Source organism: Hordeum vulgare, chromosome 2H (genome assembly GCF_904849725.1).
Source record: "Hordeum vulgare subsp. vulgare chromosome 2H, MorexV3_pseudomolecules_assembly, whole genome shotgun sequence".
NCBI lineage: Eukaryota > Viridiplantae > Streptophyta > Magnoliopsida > Poales > Poaceae > Hordeum > Hordeum vulgare.
The window spans coordinates 525511035-525522631 of NC_058519.1; positions in this window are offsets into that span (position 1 = coordinate 525511035).

Genomic DNA, 11597 nt, shown 5'->3' on the forward strand with positions numbered 1-11597 from the left:
GTGCGGCTAGTTTCAAGGGTCCGATTCATTTCGTGTATGTGTTCCTTTGGATCGAGCGGATACCCGTCATGCGATCTATTTGAAGCCCAAGTCTGAAGTTTGGGCCTCGTTTTCGTCGGTTGAAATGAAGCGGACACGTGTCTCGTCCGCCTAATGCTTCCCCTGACCCGTCTGTTGATGACACATTGGGCAATTCATCTTCCTCCCGACACTTTCGGCCGGCACCCCTCGTAGCCGCCGTCGTCCATCTTTAGATGCGCACCCAGGCGAGCCGTCTGAACCCATCCCATGGTCGGCCACCTTCCAACGCCCCCGTCGAACGCCTTAACCCTACCATTATGGGAGCATGTGTCGTCGCCGCCAGCAACCGCTCGCTCGGTCCCCGCGTCGATCGGTTTGTCCTCTCCCTCTTCTGTTTGCTGGCCAGACGTTGCCGCCAGCACCTCATCGTGTGCTTCCTCGCGAGCCCGTGCCAACTTCTTCGATGATGCCCGCAAGTTGTTCGACGGTTTGCCCATAAGGTACAAATGGACTCCACAACCAAGTTCTTTTTTCACAATTTCATTTGCGACTCGGATGATTCTTCATTCGGCGATGAGGAACTGGTGGCCGCTGTGTTGGTCGTCCATGACCACATTAGCAGACAGTGGCCGATATTTCGGGGCACACTCCGGCGTTGAATCGCAATCAAGAGAGTGGTCATTTCCTACTATGAAAAGACTACTTCGAGGCACCTAACTCGCTCTTTTCACCGTAAAACATGATTGTTGACGATGAGAGTCCAAAATGTATCTACGATCAAGGGTTTCAGTTTCAGGGTGACAATGTTGTGCCTGAGCATGGAGGTGCGGCAATGTTTGCATAGTTCAGCGAATTTCATCATCAAATGCGTCATTGGAAAACTCATGTTCAGTTGGAAGATGATTTGGTTGAGCATATGTGGGTTCATGTTGGCATATAATAGATGTATTGGTCTATTTCATTCAAGACAATTTAATTTCTATTTGGCTTGTAAACTATGAGATACTTTTATTCGGTTGTGAAACTATGACATATTTTTATTTGAGACAATTTAACTTTTATTTGGCTTGTAATAAACTATGAATTATGTGGACTATGAATTGAGACCCGGCCGACCGCATGGACGAAAATGCGTCTGCGCGTTGGGTGCACAGTCGACCCAAACGCAAAAGGGGATGGACGTGCCGACCAAAACGGATAAAAAACGGACAAAGTGCGCGTTCATTTGGATCATCCAGTTGGAGTTGTTATAAGAGCATCTACACCCGGACACCCCAAACCATGCGTGAGCATCTACACTACGGCACCCCAAACCGTGCGTACCAAAGACCCGGTTACGGAAGGATCACAAAAAACCGGCCTAGATGGACACCTTAAACCAATTTCAAATGCGCGGAATGTCCCATGCTCCTCATATCCAGCCCAAATGTAGAGAGAATATAAGGCAACCCGATCATGCCCATGCGTTCGTCACGTCAGCTTGGCCCAGTCTGGTCCATTCGTGCCGCACAAATATCCACATCCAAAAACCCTTGACACCAGCCAATCCTCATTGCACTTCACTCCCTTCTTCGTCCACTCGAGCTCCGATCCCCTTTGATCTGATTCGATGGTGGTCCACGGAAGCAATGCTGGAGCGGTAGATGGTTTGAAACTCTTAGTGAATTTATTTAATGTGTCCTTGACCTCGTCCACCACAGATGGTTTGAGAGAGGTAATGGCCTCATTCAAATCACCGCGGTTGACCACGGTCCTCGGTGAACTCTCAAATTTAGCCCTCTAAGACAATTCACACAAATTTGAACATCAATAGCCCGATTTGATTCAAACTACATTACATAACACAAATATAACCATATATAACACAACTAGGTTCAAACTACATTGCATAATATGAATTAGAGGGAGTGGTTGATTCAAATGAAATAATAAAAAGAAACAATCAATTTCTTCCTCCTCTATTTCGGTCACGATCTACTCGCACTAACACTACTTAGGCCGGAACCACCCGAGTTGGAGCCATTAGATGAAAGCTCGATCACTTGCAATTCGTCCACCCCCTCACCGGATGATCATGCCTCATCCTCATTGGCAACCCTCTCCTTGTACAACTCGAGCCGCCGATGCTCCTCCATGATGAGCTCTAGATACATTTGGTGGAGCTTGGCCATGTACCCACGCGCCGCCTCGAGCCTTGCTACTTGTGATGACGTTGGGATTTTTCCCGAAGAGGAAGAGTGATGTAGTAAAGTAGAAATAAGTATTTCCCTCAGTTAAGAACCAAGATTTATCGAACCAATAGGAAACCACACAAACAAATAATCAACAATACTTGCACACACAAAAGCAAATACTTGCACCCAACGTGGGCAAGAGGGTCGTCAAGCCCCTTGTACTCGTTAATTGCAAGGATCAAATGTGGTAGTGTAGGGTATACAATTATAAATACAAAGATAATAAAATGCAACAACTATTTTGTATGTTTTTGGAATATATAATTGGTGAATACACCCGGGGGCAATATCATTCACTAGAGCATCTCTCTCATGAGAATAGTAGTGGCGGGTGCACAAATTATCACTACTGCAGGAATGCCTAGTAGTGGCAGGGCGCCAAATTGCCAGAAGTGGCGGGCAAGGCACCCAGGGGCGCCCACCACTGACCTCGTGCCACTGCTATAATGTCATCAGTGTCGGGCGGGTGCCCACCACTGTTAGAGCTTAACCAGTGGCGGGTGAGGGAGTCCGGGACTAAGGGGTCATCAGGCCGTCGGTCTATGTCTATGGCCCGGACAGGTGGGCTACCTTGTGACTACTACTGAAGGCTCGAACTATACGACGATGTCGTGTTCGGGAAGGAAACCTCTGAAGCCTTGGTGTGTGCTCCAAGTCAATATGATAGAATCAACATGTTTGTTCCTTGATGGTAATCAATCATATGTAACCCTAGGTACCCCTGGTGTCTATATAAACCACAGGGTTTTAGTTCGTAAGACACATTGACAAAACCATCATCTGGGGTTTAGTTCATCTGATCTCGTGGTAGATCGACTCTGTAATGGACATACACCCATCAATATATTCAAGAAGGACGTAGGGTATTACCTCTTCGAGAGGGCCCGAACGTGGGTAAATACTGTCCCTGTGTTTTTTGTTCCCCATTTATCTAAGATCCACAACTCGGGACCCCCTACTGGAGATCTGCCGGTTTTGACACCGACATTGGTGCTTTTCATTGAGAGTGTCACTATAGGGTCACCAAAGGATGTATAGGGTCGCCAAAGGATCGATGGCTCGCCTAATTATCAACATCGACATCTGCAACAAGGACGTTTTCATCCATGGACAGATCTTAGCATTCGGCATCATCGTGCTGCACGCCGATCCGACCGACCACCTTGGCCAGGTCGGAAACCTCGCCCCCGATCAGGAGATTAGGTTTGGGAACCTAGAGTTCGTCATCGACTCCTAGGGAGATCTTATTCTAATGAGGATTTCGACTCCCCTCGAAGAGCTCGTGAGCCCCGACGCCTTAATGACGGGAGTGGTCAATCACGCCACTCTGAGTATGTCCTTACATCCCGAACCAGTCGATACTCTCAATGTTGGAAATATGCCCTAGGGGCAATAATAAATTAGTTATTTTATATTTCCTTGTTCATAATAATCGTTTATTATCCATGCTAGAATTGTATTGATTGGAAACTCAAATACATGTGTGGATACATAGACAACACACTGTCCCTAGTGAGCCTCTAGTTGACTAGTTCGTTGATCAAAGATGGTCAAGGTTTCCTGGCCATAGGCAAGTGTTGTCACTTGATAACAGGATCACATCATTAGGAGAATCATGTGATGGACAAGACCCAAATTATATACGTAGCATATTGACCGTGTCATTTTATTGCTATTGTTTTCTGCGTGTCAAGTATTTATTCCTATGACCATGAGATCATATAACTCACTCGCACCGGAGGAATACCTTGTGTGCATCAAACATCGCAACGTAACTGGGTGACTATAAAGGTGCTCTATAGGTATCTCCGAAGTTGGCCGTTGAGTTAGTATGGATCAAGACTGGGATTTGTCACTCCATGTGACGGAGAGGTATCTCGGGGCCCACTCGGTAATACAACATCACACACAAGCCTTGCAAGCAATGTGACTAAATGTAAGTCACGGGATCTTGTATTACAGAACGAGTCAAGAGACTTGCCGGTAACGAGATTGAAATAGGTATGCTGATACCAACGATCGAATCTCGGGCAAGTAACATACCGAAGGACAAAGGGAATGACATACGGGATTATATGAATCCTTGACACCGAGGTTCAACCGATCTTCGGATAATATGTAGGATCCAATATGGGCATCCAGGTCCCACTATTGGATATTGACCGAGGAGTGGCTCGGGTCATGTCTACATAGTTCTTGAACCCGCAGGGTCTGCACACTTAAGGTTCGATGATGTTTTAGTATAGTTGAGTTATATGTGTGCTAACCGAATGTTGTTCATAGTCCCGGATGAGATCACGGACGTCACGAGGGTTTACGGAATGGTCCAAAAACAAAGATTGATATATAGGATGGTTTCATTTGGTTATCGGAAGGTTTTCGGACATTACCGACATTGTACCGGGAGTGACGAATGGGTTTCGAAAGTTCACCGGGAGGGGGCCACCCACCCGGAGGGAGCCCAAAGGCTTGAGGGTGGCGCACCAGCACTTAGTGGGCTGTTGGGAAAGCCCAAGAAGGCCTAGGCGCCAAGGGAAGGAAAAACCAAAGAGAAAGAAAAAAGGGAGGTGGGAAGGAAGAGAAGGACTTCACTTTCCAATCCTAATTGGAGTAGGATTCCTCCTCTCCTCCTGGCCGACGCACCCTTGAGGGCTTGGCCCTCAAGGCAAGCCTCCTCCCCCTCCCTCCTATATATAGTGGTGATTTAGGGCTGATTTGAGACAACTTTTGCCACGTGCAACTCAGATCTAGACACCATAGTTTTACCTCTAGATCGTATTTCTGCGGAGCTCGGGCGGAGCCCTGCAGGAACAAATCCTCACCACCACCGGAGCGCCGTCACGCTGACGGAGAACTCATCTACTTCTCCGTCTTGCTTTTGGATCAAGAAGGCCGAGATCATCGTCGAGCTGTACGTGTGCTGAACGCGAAGGTGCCGTCCGTTCGACACTATATCGGAACGGACCGTGGGACGGATCGCAGGACGGTTCGTGGGACGGTTCGTGGGGCGGATCGAGGGACGTGAGGACGTTCCACTACATCAACCGCGTTTCTTAACGCTTCCTGTTGTGTGATCTACAAGGGTACGTAGATCCAAATCTCCTCTCATAGATGGACATCACCATGATAGGTCTTCGTGTGCGTAGGATTTTTTTGTTTCCCATGCAACATTCCCCAACAGTGGCATCATGAGCTAGGTTCATGCGTAGATGTTATCTAGAGTAGAACACAAAATGTTTTGTGGACGGTGATGTTCGATTTGCTGCCCTCGTTAGTCTTTTCTCAATTCAGCGGTATTGTTGGATTGAAGCGGCCCGGACCGACATTATTCATACGCTTACGAAAGACTGGTTTCATCGATTGACATGCAACCTCGTTGCATAAAGATGGCTGGCGGGTGTCGGTTTCTTCAACTTTAGTTGAATTGGTTTTGATTGAGGCGGTCCTTGGAGAGGGTAAATAGCAATTTGCACATCTCCGTTGTGGTTTTTGCATAAGTAAGATGCGATCATACTAGATACCCACAGCAGCCACGTAAAACATGCAACAACAAATTAGAGGACGTCTAACTTGTTTTTGTAGGGTATGCTTGTGATATGATATGGCCAATGACGTGATGTGATATATTGGATGTATGAGATGATCGTGTTGTAATAGTTCATATCGACTTGCACGTCGATGCTACGACAACCGGCAGGAGCATAGGGTTGTCTTTAAACTAACGTTTGTGCTTGCAGATGCGTTTACTATATTGCTAGGACGTAGCTTTAGTAGTAATATCATAAGTAGCATGACAACCTGGATGGCGACACGTTGATGGAGATCACGATGATGGAGATCATGGTGTGGCGCCAGTGACAAGAAGATTGTGCCGGTGCTTTGGTGATAGAGATCAAGAAGCACAAGATGATGGCCATATCATGTCACTTATGAATTGCATGTCATGTTAATCCTTTTATGCACCTTATTTTGCTTAGAACGACGGTAGCATTATGAGGTGATTTCTCACTAAAATTTCAAGACGAAATTGTGTTCTCCCCGGCTCTGCACCATTGCTACAGTTCGTCGTTTCGAGACACCATGTGTTGATCGGGTGTGATAGACTCAATGTTCACATACAACGGGGGCAAAACAGTTGCACACGCGGAACACTCGGGTTAAGCTTGACGAGCCTAGAATGTGCATACATGGCCTGAGAACACATGAGACCGAAAGCTCGAGCATGAATCATATAGTTGATATGATTAGCATAGAGATGCTTACCACTGAAACTATTCTCAACTCACGTGATGATCGGACTTGAGTTAGTGAATTTGGATCATGTACCACTCAAATGATTAGAGATATGTACTTTTTGAGTGTGAGTTCTTAAGTAATATGATCAACTGAATTAATTATCATGAACATAGTCAAAAGGTCTTTGCGAATTACGATGTAGCTTGCGCTATAGCTCTACAGTTTTTATATGTTCCTAGAGAAAATTTAGTTGAAAGTTGATGGTAGCAACTTTGCGGACTGAGTCCGTAAAACTGAGGATTGTCCTCATTTCTGCACAAAAGGCTTATGTCCTTAATGCACCACTCGGTGTGCCGCACCTCGAGCGTCGTCTGTGGATGTTGCGTACATCTGACATACACGTTTTTGATGACTACGTGATAGTTCAGTGCGTGATACTTAATGACTTAGAAGCAAGGCGCCAAAGACGTTTTGAAACGTCGTGGAACATATGAGATGTTCTAAGAGATGAAATTGAGATTTCATGCTCATGCCCTTGTTGAGAGGTATGAGACCTCCGACAAGATTCTTTGTCTACAATTAAAAGAGAAAAGCTCAATCGTTGAGCGTGTGCTCAGATTGTCTGAGTGCAACAATCGCTTGAATCAAATGGGAGTTGATCTTCCAGAAGATATAGTGATGGTTCTCCAAAGTCACTGCCACCAAGCTATTAGAACTTTGCGATGAACTATAACATATCAAGGATAGATGTGATGATCCTTGAGCGATTCACAATGTTTAACAATACGAAAGTAGAAATCAAGAAGGAGCATCAATTGTTGATGATTAGTAAAACCACTAGTTTCAAGAAGGGCAAGGGCTAGAAGGGATATTTCATGAAACGGCAAACCAGTTGCTGCTCTAATGAAGAAACCCAAGATTGAACCCAAACTCGAGACTAAGTGCTTCCGTTACGAGGGGAATGGTCACTGAGGCGGAGCTACCATAAATACTTGGTAGATAAGAAGGCTGGCAAAGTCGACAGAAGTATATTTGATATACATGATATTGATGTGTACTTTACTGGTACTCCTAGTAGCACGAGGGTATTGGATACCGGTTCGGTTGCTAAGTGATTAGTGACTCGAAATGAAAGCTATGGTATAAACGGAGACTAGCTAAAGGCGAGGTGACGATACGTGTTGGAAGTGTTTCCAAGGTTGATGTGATCAAACATCGCACGCTCCCTCTGTCATCGGATTGGTGGTAAACCTAAATAACTGTTATTTGGTGTTTGCGTTGAGCATGAACATGATTGGATCGTGTTTATTGTAGTACGATTATTCATTTAAAGAGAATAATAGTTATTCTATTTGCTTGAATAATTACCCTCAATGGTTTATTGAATCTCGATCATAGTGTTACACATGTTCATAATATTGGTGCCAAAAGATACAAAGTAATAATGATAGTACCACTTAGTTGTGGCACTGCCACTTGAGTCATGTTGGTGTAAAATGCACGAAGAAGCTCCATGCCGATGGATCTTTGTACTCACTCATTTTTGAAACGTTTGAGACATGCAAACCATACCTGTTGGTATAAATGCATGAAGAAGCTCCATAGAGATGGATCGTTTGGACTCACTTGATTTTGAATCACTTGAGACATGCAAAACATACCACATGGAACAAGAGAGTGACTTGTTGGAAGTAATACATTTTGATGTGTGCAGTCCAATGAGTGCTGAGGCATGTAGTGGATATCGTTGTGTTCTTACTTCACTGACGATTTGAGTAGACACAGGAGTATTTACTTGATGAATCACAAGTCTGAAATGTTGAAAAGTTCAAAGCTATTTCAGAGTGAAGATCGTCGTGACAAGAGGATAAACTATCTACGATATGATCATAGAGATGAATATCTGAGTTCCGAGTTTTTGGTATACAGTTAAGACAATGTGGAAATTGTTTCACAATTAACGCCACCTAGAACACCATAGTGTGATGATGTGTCTAAACGTCATAGCCTCACCCTATTTGATATGGTGCATACTATGATGTCTCTTATCGAATTCCCACTATCTTTTATGGGTTATGCATTAGAGAAAACCGCATTCACTTTAAATAGGGCACCGCGTATTTCCGTTGAGATGACACTGTATAGACTATGGTTTGGAGAAACCTAAGTTTTCGTTTCTTGAAAGTTTGGGGCTGCGATGCTTATGTGAAAAATTTTCAGGCTGATAAGCTCGAACCCAAAGAGGATAAATGCATCTTCATAGGATATCCAAAAGAGTTGGATACATCTCCTATCTCAGATCCAGAAGCAAAGTGTTTGTTTCTAGAAACAGGTTCTTTCTCGAGGAAAGGTTTCTCTCGAAAGAATTGAGTGGGAGGATGGTGGAACTTGATGTGGTTAGTGAATCCTCACTTCAACCAGTGTGTAGCAGGGCGCAGGAAGATGTTCCTGTGGCGCCTACACCAATTGAAGTGGAAACTGATGATGGTGATCATTGGAGCTTCGGATCAAGTTACTACAAAGCTCGTAGGTCGACAAGGTCGTGTACTACTACAGAGTGGTACGATAACCCTGCCTTGGAGGTCATGTTGTTGAACAACAATGAACCTACGAACTAAGGAGAAGCGATGATGGGCCCGAATTCCGAAAAATGGCTGGAGGCCATGAAATCCGAGAGAGGATCCATGTATGAAACCAAAGTGTAGACTTTGGAAGAACTACTTGATGGTCGTAGGACTATTGAGTAAAGATGGATCTTTAAAAGGAAGACATACGATGATGGTGACTATTCACAATTAAGAAAAGCTCGACTTGTCGCAAAGATGTTTCCGACAAAGTTCAAAGAGTTGACTACGTTGGGAAACGTCGCATGGGAAACAAAAATTTTCCTACGCGCACGAAGACCTATCATGGTGATGTCCATCTACGAGAGGGGATTTCCGATCTACGTACCTTTGTAGATCACACAACAGGAAGTGTTAAGAAACGCGGTTGATGTAATGGAACTTCCTCACGTCCCTCGATCTGCGCGGCGAACCGTCCCACGAACCGTCCCACGATCCGCTCCGATCTAGTGCCGAACGGACGACACCTCCGCGTTCAGCACACGTACAGCTCGATGATGATCTCGGCCTTCTTGATCGAGCAAGAGAGACGGAGAGGTAGATGAGTTCTCCGGCAGCGTGACAGCGCTCCGGAGGTTGGTGGTGATCTTATCTCAGCAGGGCCCCACCCGAGCTCCGCAGAAACGCGATCTAGAGGAAAAACCGTGGAGGTATGTGGTCTGGCTGCTGTGGCAAAGCTGTCTCAAATCAGCCCTAATACCTTAGTATACATAGGAGGGAGGGGAGGGACCTTGCCTTGAGGTTCAAGGGAGCCCCAAGGGTCGGTCGAAGGGGGGGGGGGGGAGGAGGAATCCTCCTCCAATCCTAGTCCAACTAGGATTGGAAGGTGGAGTCCTTCCCTTCCTTCCCACTTCCCCTTTTTTTTCTCTTTGATTTTTCTTATCTCCCGCGCAGGGGACTTCTTAGGCTTTCCCACCAGCCCACTAAGGTCTGGTGCGGCACCCCTAAGGCCTTTGGGCTTCCCCCGGGTGGGCTGGCCGCCCCGGTGAACATTCTGAACCATTCGTCACTCCTGGTACATTCCCGGTAATGCCGAAAACTTTCCGGTAACCAAATGAGGTCATCCTATGTATCAATCTTCGTCTCCGGACAATTCCGGAAACCCTCGTGATGTCCGTATTCTAATCCGGGACTTTGAACAACATTTGGTAACCAACCATATAACTCAAATACGCATAAAACAACGCCGAACCTTAAGTGTGCAGACCCTGCGGGTTCGAGAACTATGCAGACATGACCCGAGGGACTCCTCGGTCAATATCCAATAGCGGGACCTGGATGCCCATATTGGATCCTACATATTCTACAAAGATCTTATCGTTTGAACCTCAGTGCCAAGGATTCATATAATCCCGTATGTCATTCCCTTTGTCCTTCGGTATGTTACTTGCCCGAGATTCGATTGTCAGTATCCGCATACCTATTTCAATCTTGTTTACCAGCAAATCTCTTTACTCATTCCATAATACAAGATCCCGTGACTTACACTAAGTCACATTGCTTGCAAGGCTTGTGTGTGATGTTGTATTACCGAGTGGGCCCCGAGATACCTCTCCGTCACACGGAGTGACAAATCCCAGTCTTGATCCATACTAACTCAACGAACACCTTCGGAGATACCTATAGAGCATCTTTATAGTCACCCAGTTACGCTGTGACGTTTGATACACACAAAGCATTCCTTCGGTGCCAGTGAATTATATGATCTCATGGTCATAGGAATAAATACTTTACACGCAGAAAATAGTAGCAACAAAATGACACGATCAACATGCTACGTCCATTAGTTTGGGTCTACTCCATCACATGATTCACCCAATGATGTGATCCAGTTATCAAGCAACAACACCTTGTACACAGTCGGAAAACCCTGACTATCCTTGATCAACTAGCTAGCCAACTAGAGGCTTGCTAGGGACAGTGTTTTGTCTATGTATCCACACATGTATCTAAGTCTTCATTCAATACAATTATAGCATGGATAATAAACGATTATCTTGATACAGGAATTATAATAACAACTTATTTATCATTGCCTCTAGGGCATAATTCCAACAGTCTTCCACTTGCACTAGAGTCAATAATCTAGTCCTCACATCGCCATGCGAATTACATTGTAATAAATCTAATACCCATACAGTTCTGGTGTTGATCATGCTTTGCCTGTGGAAGAGGCTTAGTCAGCGGGCCTGCCACATTCAGATCCGTGTGCACTTTGCATATATTCACGTCCTCCTCCTCGACGTAGTCGCGGATGAGGTTGAAGCGTCGTTTGATGTGTCTGGTCTTCTTGTGAAACTGTGGTTCCTTTGCTAAGGCAATGGCACCCGTGTTGTCACAAAATAGGGTTATTGGATTCAGTGCGCTCGGCACCACTCCAAGATCCATCATGAACTCCTTCATCCAGACACCCTCCTTAGCTGCCTCCGAGGCAGCCATGTACTCCGCCTCACATGTAGAATCAGCTACGACGCTTTGCTTG